The sequence below is a fragment of the Pteropus vampyrus genome, unplaced genomic scaffold (genome assembly GCF_000151845.1).
Source record: "Pteropus vampyrus isolate Shadow unplaced genomic scaffold, Pvam_2.0 Scaffold214, whole genome shotgun sequence".
Classification (NCBI taxonomy): domain Eukaryota; kingdom Metazoa; phylum Chordata; class Mammalia; order Chiroptera; family Pteropodidae; genus Pteropus; species Pteropus vampyrus.
This window is the reverse complement of record NW_011888995.1, coordinates 1,349,451-1,357,764: the sequence shown is the minus strand read 5'-3', so window position 1 is coordinate 1,357,764 and position 8,314 is coordinate 1,349,451.

The window sequence follows — 8,314 nt, the reverse complement described above, 5'->3', positions numbered from 1 at the left end:
AACAAAACCCAGAGACTCGTAAAGACAGAGAACAAACTAATGGTTGCCAAAGTGGAGGACGCTGGGGGAAGGGAAATGAACGGTACAAACTTCTAGTTATAAAATAAGATACAGGGATGTCGGGCGCGGCACCGGGAATATAGCCAACAATATCGTAATAAATGTGTACGGTGACGGGTGGTAACCAGGCTTTTCATGGGGAACGCGTCATAAGGTATATAAACGCTGAATCACTATGTGTCACACCTGAAATATAATATTGGTGTAAATTATACTGTAATGAGCAGTCAGCTAACCATGCCTGTGATTATTTCTTTCTCGACTTTCAACTCTGTCACACTGACGCGCATACCTGTCTGCTCCAGTGCCATATGGTCGCAAGTCCTGTGGCCCTATCGTTACGTTTTGAAACTAGATAGTGTAGGTCCTCAAAAAAAATTCCCAGTGCCTCCGCATCACTCAGGCTTAGGGCCTGGGGGAGGGCAGTCACAGCCAGACTCGTCCCTGAGCCGTGCTGCCTCCCGCTGTGGTCCCCTGTGCCCAGCCACCCTCAGAGCCTGGCCACCAGAGAAATGTAAACCTTCTCCCCCTGACCCATCCAAATGGGTTTGTTCACTAAGATTCCCCAGTGACCCTTTACCATTCCGTCAGCCACAGTGGCTTCATGACCTCCTTCCCTAGGCATCCTTGGCAGCCTCAGTGGGTGGGGCGCGGGCGCCGTAAACGGGCGGACAGTAAAACACAGCAAGTCACGTAAGGCCGAACTTCCAGACTTTCTACTCATGGGTCATAGCACTGCTTTGCCACCTGTTCTCTCTCCCCCCGTGCGTGCGTGTGTGTGTGTGTGTGTGTGTGCGCGCGCGTGTGTGTGTGTGTGTGTGTGTGTGTGTGTGCGCGTGTGTGTGTGCCCGTGTGCATCTCTCAATGTCTCTCTGTCTTCATCACTATCTCTGTCTACCTACCTACCTACCTGTCTACTTCTGCCATACGGAGCATCTTGAGAATACCTTCTATTTGGTTAAATGGCTTACATACCCCCAAAAAAAACCAAAACCTTGCTATTGGTGTATTCCTAAATGAGATAAAATCCTGTGCTATCCTGATCTTCTGGTACTTTTCTGAAAAAGGAAAAGCCAGGTGCTTATCTCCTGGTACATGTTGTTCTTTAAATTTTGCCAAACAATGAAGCTCCAGTGTGTGATTGAAAACAGGACATGAGACAGATCCTATCAGCGAGATATCAGCTCTGCAGATCAGCATCCTCTCCGTTCACCAGATATAAAATTCCTTTTATTTTATTTAATTAGGTTCATGTTTGAAGGAAAAGAAAAAAACATCTATTCACATAAATCACAAATAAATGAAATCTTGGATGAGTACAGCACTAATTAAAGATGTCTATGAAACATAAAAACACACTCATTACATCTTATATAACCTATATGAAAAACCTACCTTAGCTGTATCTATAGATATCTATATCAATATATAAAACGTCATGGTAGGTATTTCTTTTTCTCATCCAGATTTCCAATCATTCTCTCCCTCCAGGCACATGCCCCATTGAAGTCAGACATGGCCATGTGACTTGCTTTGGCCAAAATGTACAGAAATGACATAGTCACCTCTACCTGGAAGCAGGTAGAGGCAGTTTGCAATTCTTCCTGTTCTTCCGCCCCTCCGGGGCAGAGCTTGAGGCTGTTTGATGGCCGTTATAAGTTGGCAGAGCCTCCATCAACCTAGGTCCCCGAGTGTGGGAGATCACAAATATTTCCCCAATTCTCCTCCTCCCTGAACCCACTAGCTCTGACTCTGGGCTCAGCCACATAGACCTGTCGCCAGAGCTCTCATCTGCCATCAAGAAACTAAAATGACCTCTACAGAGAAGCAATTAAGACCATTAAATAATCAAAACTAGCAAATGTAAGTGTGCAGGTGAGTTTCTACTCTGATTATTGCAATCACAGTTCAGTTCTTAAGCTTAGTATTTTTCAGTACTCTGAGTTAACTGTAAGTCCTGTTGATGACTCAACGTAAGAGCAAGGGATTTCTCATTGAGTGAAGTGTGAAGACCGTCAAATTCACTGTAAAGATGCTATTAAGAAAAGCTGAAGACATCCTTTACATCCTAGTTTACTGTCATGTCCTTTAAAGACCAAAGATTTAATTTTCGGTTTCGACTTTTTAATGGTTTGATGATCTTTTCATTGTTCTTGTATAGTAGCCTATACTGTCTAACAAACCGATAAGCTGAAAGACAAAAATGCCGCATCGCCATGAGTTCAGGTCCAATTCTTTATCTCCGTAAATTGACGAAATTTTGATGGTATTCGAGAATTACATTAAAACGTGTGTGTGTGTGCACGAACGTGCATACGCGAACATAATATATAAAAAGAAGCAGCCATTTATAATCCATCATATCACACTCAATGCTCCACACAACTCTTCCAAAAGCAGCCAACTGTCATTGTCCAAAGACATGCAAAGCAGGAATGCTGGGCACTGTGCCAACGTGGACTTCCCAGGCCAACAGCATAGAGCAAGAACGCAGCTTAAAAACCACGAGTAAAGAAGCACCACACCTTCTTAGAAGCCGAATTTCAGTTGTGTCATTTTTAGATACCCAAAATGAGCCGAGAAATTACTTACACGCAAATAAAAATATACTTCAGTGCTGAGTTAGAGATTAAAAATAGAATCTTCAAGACATAAGTCAGAGATACCACATGACTATTAAAAGACATTTGAGAGCATCCAAACATGAAATCACGGCTTCCGTTTTCCAGATTTCAGTTTCAGAACATTATCCCTAAGTGCATCACCGAGGTCTCTCACAGACGCAATAATCTTACTTCCCTATTTCCAGGAGCAGAAACAAAACCACGAATTCCTTCTAAAAGTAAAACACTGGCTATAACATAGAGTGAAAGTGCCTAATTTCCATCCACCAGTCAGTCAATCCACTGAAGAATATCCGAATGGAATCACGTCATCCGACACAGTACACGACGTCGCACTTAATCATGCGATAGCATCAGCCCCAGGTACGCTAATTCTTCGAATTGCCGAACGCACAGGTAGAGACCCGACCCGACGTCTGGAACACCTGTGAGAGGGCGAGCCAGCGCAGAGCCTACCTGAGATTAGGGAAACAGTGTCTTTCTCCCAGGAGACGACAGCGATGTACGCCTCCACCGAGGAGGGGATAATGCACTTGAAGACCGCGACATTGCCTCTCATGGTTTTCTGGTCCTCCACACGGACTGTATAGGGCTCCCGTAAAACTGGAAGGCAAGGAGAGAGCCTCGGTAACATAGCGGGCGGCTCGCTCTGAGAGCATCTCGTTCGAAGAGACCCATTGTATCTCACATTTATGAACTGTGTCCAATAGATTTATTGGGAGGAAACTTTAAGCCATGGGCATGTCACATCTTAAAGACTCATTGCGTTAACAAGGAGATGCACTGCACACTAAAGGACCAGCGTGTAGCTGGAGGTCATCTACCCGCTAAACGTGCCTGGATGTGGGAAGTGGCTTCCGAAGGAGTGATGATAGGATACTGCTCTCTGCGTCCTCTGAGAACCAAGGACAACATTTCAGACTATGAAGAGAAATAATTCAGGAAAGGCAACTTCTCCTGGACATCCTTGAAAATTACACGACAAAAAAAACCTTTTCCCTTTGCCCAGGCATTTTTTTTTTTATGAGAGTTGCAAAGCAGTGTGGGAGACAATTGTTCTTCTTCCCATCACTTAGGGAAGGGAGTTGATGAGGGGGCTGGCCCAAACACCCCTAACAACAGGAGGAGCCCAGAAAGAGCTCAGAAGGGCCTTCCAGGAAGGAGATGTCTGGGGTAAAGGCAGGGTGGTGCTGGGCTTCATTGCCCACCAAGTAACCCCACCCGCCCGGGTTCAGATCCAAGCCCTGCCACTTACATGGTGGGCGAGTTCTCGTGCTAGCTATATAATGGGATTTTGATGAAAATGTGTACCACATAGAGCAACGGTGATGACTCAATCAGTGTGGACGAAGCACTCAGAATGGTGCCTGCCACCAACATGGGTAAAGCTACGTGGACCCACACCGTCTCTACGGAGGGAAGGACCTTCGTCTCCAGGATGAGGAGACATCCGTGTGTCTAATCCAGGTAATGCCTCACCCCAGCTCTGTAAATATGGGTACGAGGCTTACTTCTCCTGTGCTTTATTTTCTCAAATTTGAAATGAGGGGTTTGGGACAGGAAGATCTTCAAGGTCTGAATTCTATAAGTCTCTGATTTGCTAAGATAACTACAGAGACTACTCATCTAATCAGCTCTCTTCAAATTTTAGTCATTGACTGAATGAACAAATGTGTCGAGAAATCTATGAAATTAATTTTGAAAGAAATGAACGCATCGGCACAGTTAGGAGCGGTTTGAGAGGGAAGTGTCCTCGCAGGCGGAGAGAAGCCACGCCGCCCTGCTCTCTGCTCCCTCTTTCCTATTCTTTTCTTGTTTCGGATCGAGTTTTTTTAAATAATTCTATTTTTTTTTCTACTTTGTTGGCTTATTAGCCACGACTCTCTTTGGTTATTTTAGTGGCTGCTTTAGGTTTTATAGTATACATCTATAACTTGCCACCATCTACATTCAGGTGACATTATACGACTTTCTCCATATAAAAAAACTCTAAAAATTCATACTTCTACATCTTTACTCCAGGTCCTAACGCTATCGCTGTTATACCTGTTATTTCTACGGGTTACGATCCCCACAAGACATGGTAATTATTTTGTTTAAACAGTCAATTATCTTTTAAAGGATTTTAAATAACAAAAAATATGATTTATTTTTCCATGTAGTTACCATTTTCATTTTTCTTCTTCGAGTAGATCCAAGACTCCATCAGGTGTCATTTTCCTTCTGATCCTAGGACCGTTTTTTATAAGATTTCTAGTAGTGCGAGTTGGCTGCTGATGAATTCTTCCAGCTTTTGTGTATCCAAAAAGCCTTTATTTCACTTTTGTTTCTGAAAGGTACTTGCCCTGCATGTAGATTTCTAAATTGACAGATTACTCTTCTTTTGGTGCTTCAAAGATGCTGCACTGTTTTCTCACATTGATCCTGACAAGACATCTGTTGTCATCTTTACGTTTCTTCCCGTTCATGCGACGTGTCTTTTTTCTAGGGCCGTTTTTAATGTTTTCTCTTTTTCATCGGTCCTGAGCAATCTGATATGATCTGCCTTGGTGTGTTTTTCTTCACGTATCGTGCACTCGGGGTTTCTTGAGCCTTCGCATTTATAGTTTATATATAGTTTATAGTTTTCATCAATTTGAAACATTCGAACCAATATTTCCTCAAATTTTTTGGTTATATCATCCATTCCTTTGGGGACTCTATTTGTATATTAAGCTACTTCAAGTATTTTTTAATATTTTGGAATAAACTTTTTTTAGATTGGTTTTATGTTTAGGAAATTTCACAGAAAGTAGAGTTCCCATACATTGCCCTCCCCTCTCCGACAGTTTCTCTCGTTATCAGCATCTGCATTAGTGTGATCATTTGTTATAACTAATAAGCCGATCTTTATACATTATTATTAACTAAAGTTCATAGTTCACATTAAGGTTCACTCTGTGGTGTCCAGTTCTATGAATAAGGTCATGTATCCACCACTAGGGTGCCATCCAGAGCGGTCCCCAATCCTGAAATCCTCTGTGCTCCACCTAGTCCCTCCTCCAGCCTCCCCAAGCCCTGGCCACCACTGATCTTTTTTTCTGTCTTCGTGGTTTTGTTTTTCTGAGAACGTCACATATTTAGAACCGTACAGTATGGATCCTTTCCAGTTTGGCTTCTTTCACTTAGCAAGATGCATTTAAGATTCCTCCATGTCTTTTCATGACTTGATAGTTCATTTTTTTTTCCATAACTGAATAATATTCCATTGTATGGATATACCATAGTGTCATTATGGTTAACGAAAAATTGCTTTATACTTGTTGAAATATAAAGACTTTATTCAAGACTTTTGCAGTCGGGGTTATGACTGTTACAACAGGAGGGAGACATTTTTTCCCATTCTGAATACATCAAGTGAGGATTTATCTGCAGAGAAAGCCAATGGGCACAGTGAATGCGCCAGCTCCAAGGAGCCTGGATACAGATTTGTCACAGAGAGAGCCTTTGTCATTATTCATTCACATAATAAAGGACATCTTCGTTGCTTCTACTTTTTGGCAATTACAAATAAAGCTGTTACGCAAATTCATGTGCAGGTTGCTGTGTCCTCTCTCTGGAGCTTAAGGCAGAAAATGGGGAGCATCATAAGGCTCAGGGGTTCCTTCTAGTCTCTCAGGAAGCACTCGTCTTCATGACGAGATGACCGGTCTTGAACACTGTTACTTTACATATTTAGTCTGTTTATTGTTGTTCGTTAGTTTCTGACAAAAGAATAAATCCAGTCTCTGTCCACCATCTTGACCATAATGTGAAGTCCCAGTCAAATGTTATTAACCACTGTTTACTAAGGAAAAGACAATCTCTAGGAATCGTGTGACTTGTCCAAGGTCGCATGGCTGGTTACCATTCGCTGAGGAGTAAGCACAGCATGGGCATGGGACCATGACATTTCAAGTGGTCCCTCTGAGTTCCAGTCCTCGGAACAGCAAGGGCCAGAAAGTGTTGAGGGGAGAGCCAGGACTGCTGGCTAACGAGACATGAAGAATCACCTTTCCCTCTTTCGTTGAGACCTAGGTCAAGTCGCTGAAAACCATGAATAACATGAATCTTCTGTACTGCCAAAGGAGAGATTTTAAGGCCATTTTACTCAAGGGATTATTCCAGGAAAATCCCGGTGCCAATCTAGAGGGAACTTGAGACATTTAGGATGACGTGCTACACAGAGGGGTGCCCAAGAGTCAGTGCTCACTTTACTCAAACCAACACGGCAACCATCACTAGGCGACAAAGCACCCTCATCTGCCTTCTTGACAGCCGGTTCTGTACTAGCAGCCACATAAAAACGGGGAAATCAGATTCTCGAGCATCCAATAAACAACCTAAACAACTTTTACAACCATAATGTGTCCGTAATAAGTAAAATTAAGTGAGAGAAGGAATTTCATGGGAGCAACATGACTGTCCATCTTGTAAGTTCGAACTGACCTAGCCAGCACGTGCAGGCTGGCTTCCTATCCAGTAGGCCTTCGGGTGTCAATCGCCAGCATGTTAACAGCGACAACACAGCAACGTGGGAGGGAGGAGGAAGCAGAGATGCCAGACGAGATGATGGAGGCCCCGCCCCTCCAGAACTGACACTCTCGTGCAAAACGATTCTGACAAATTTAGACAATAGCAATTAAAATAGGAGCAAGTATGTAGACCCTTTATCTGACAGGCAACTCAAGACAGAAAGAACAGATTAACACACACGAGCATAGCTGTTTGAAGTTCCGGCTTTTTCTCTAAGCGATACTTTGTAGTTTGTAAATACGTTTTTATGACACGTCCTTACAAACTTTACTCTGCCAGGTACCAGACATTCACCAAGTTTCCCCGTCGTCAGGTGTAGAGGTCCGTACACAAATTTCATTTGCTTTAATTATTTGGGGTATCGATTTTCATATCTCTTGATTGAAGCCAACCTTTTTCTTCCTTTCTTGAGTGCATTTGTGTGCAAGTCTTGGAATTCATGAGCATGTCACGGAGATCAGAAATGTGGTTGGGAAAACGACTCGCTGGCGGAATGAGTCACAGTCTAAGGTTCGCCCGCTTACAAAGGGATCACATGCGGACGATCAGAAACATTTCCTATTTTGCTCATGTTGTGATGTCTTCAGGTAGCACCTCCTCACTTCCAGCAGAAATGACCGCAAAGCTCTCCCAGCTCCCCGGTGTATAAGACAACAGTCAAAGTCACGTTGTCTTTGCCTCGCCTTGTGTTATGTCGGTCGGCCACAGTATCTGAAAGGTTGGCTTAAAAAAAATTAAAACCCTGTTTGCTAACTGGAGTCGAGCCGTGTGTTTGTTCTTTAGGGCTTTGTTAAATACATAGAAGGACACAATATGGCCTGGGTGGATAACTTTTGATGTCTGGGAATCTCAGGCCGTATTCCTGGGGTGACTTGTAGCAATGACGATTTTTTAAAAAAAAATACATTATGATGTTAAAAAGAACAAACCGATTCAAGGTTTGTTCATTGACAACATTCCAGTGAGAGTCGAAAATGGTATAAGAGCCTTTTTTACTTCACAAGGGATGCCAGAATATTAGACTGACTCCGTGTCACTCGGAATAGATGTCGATGCGACGGTTTTATTCCAGCTGG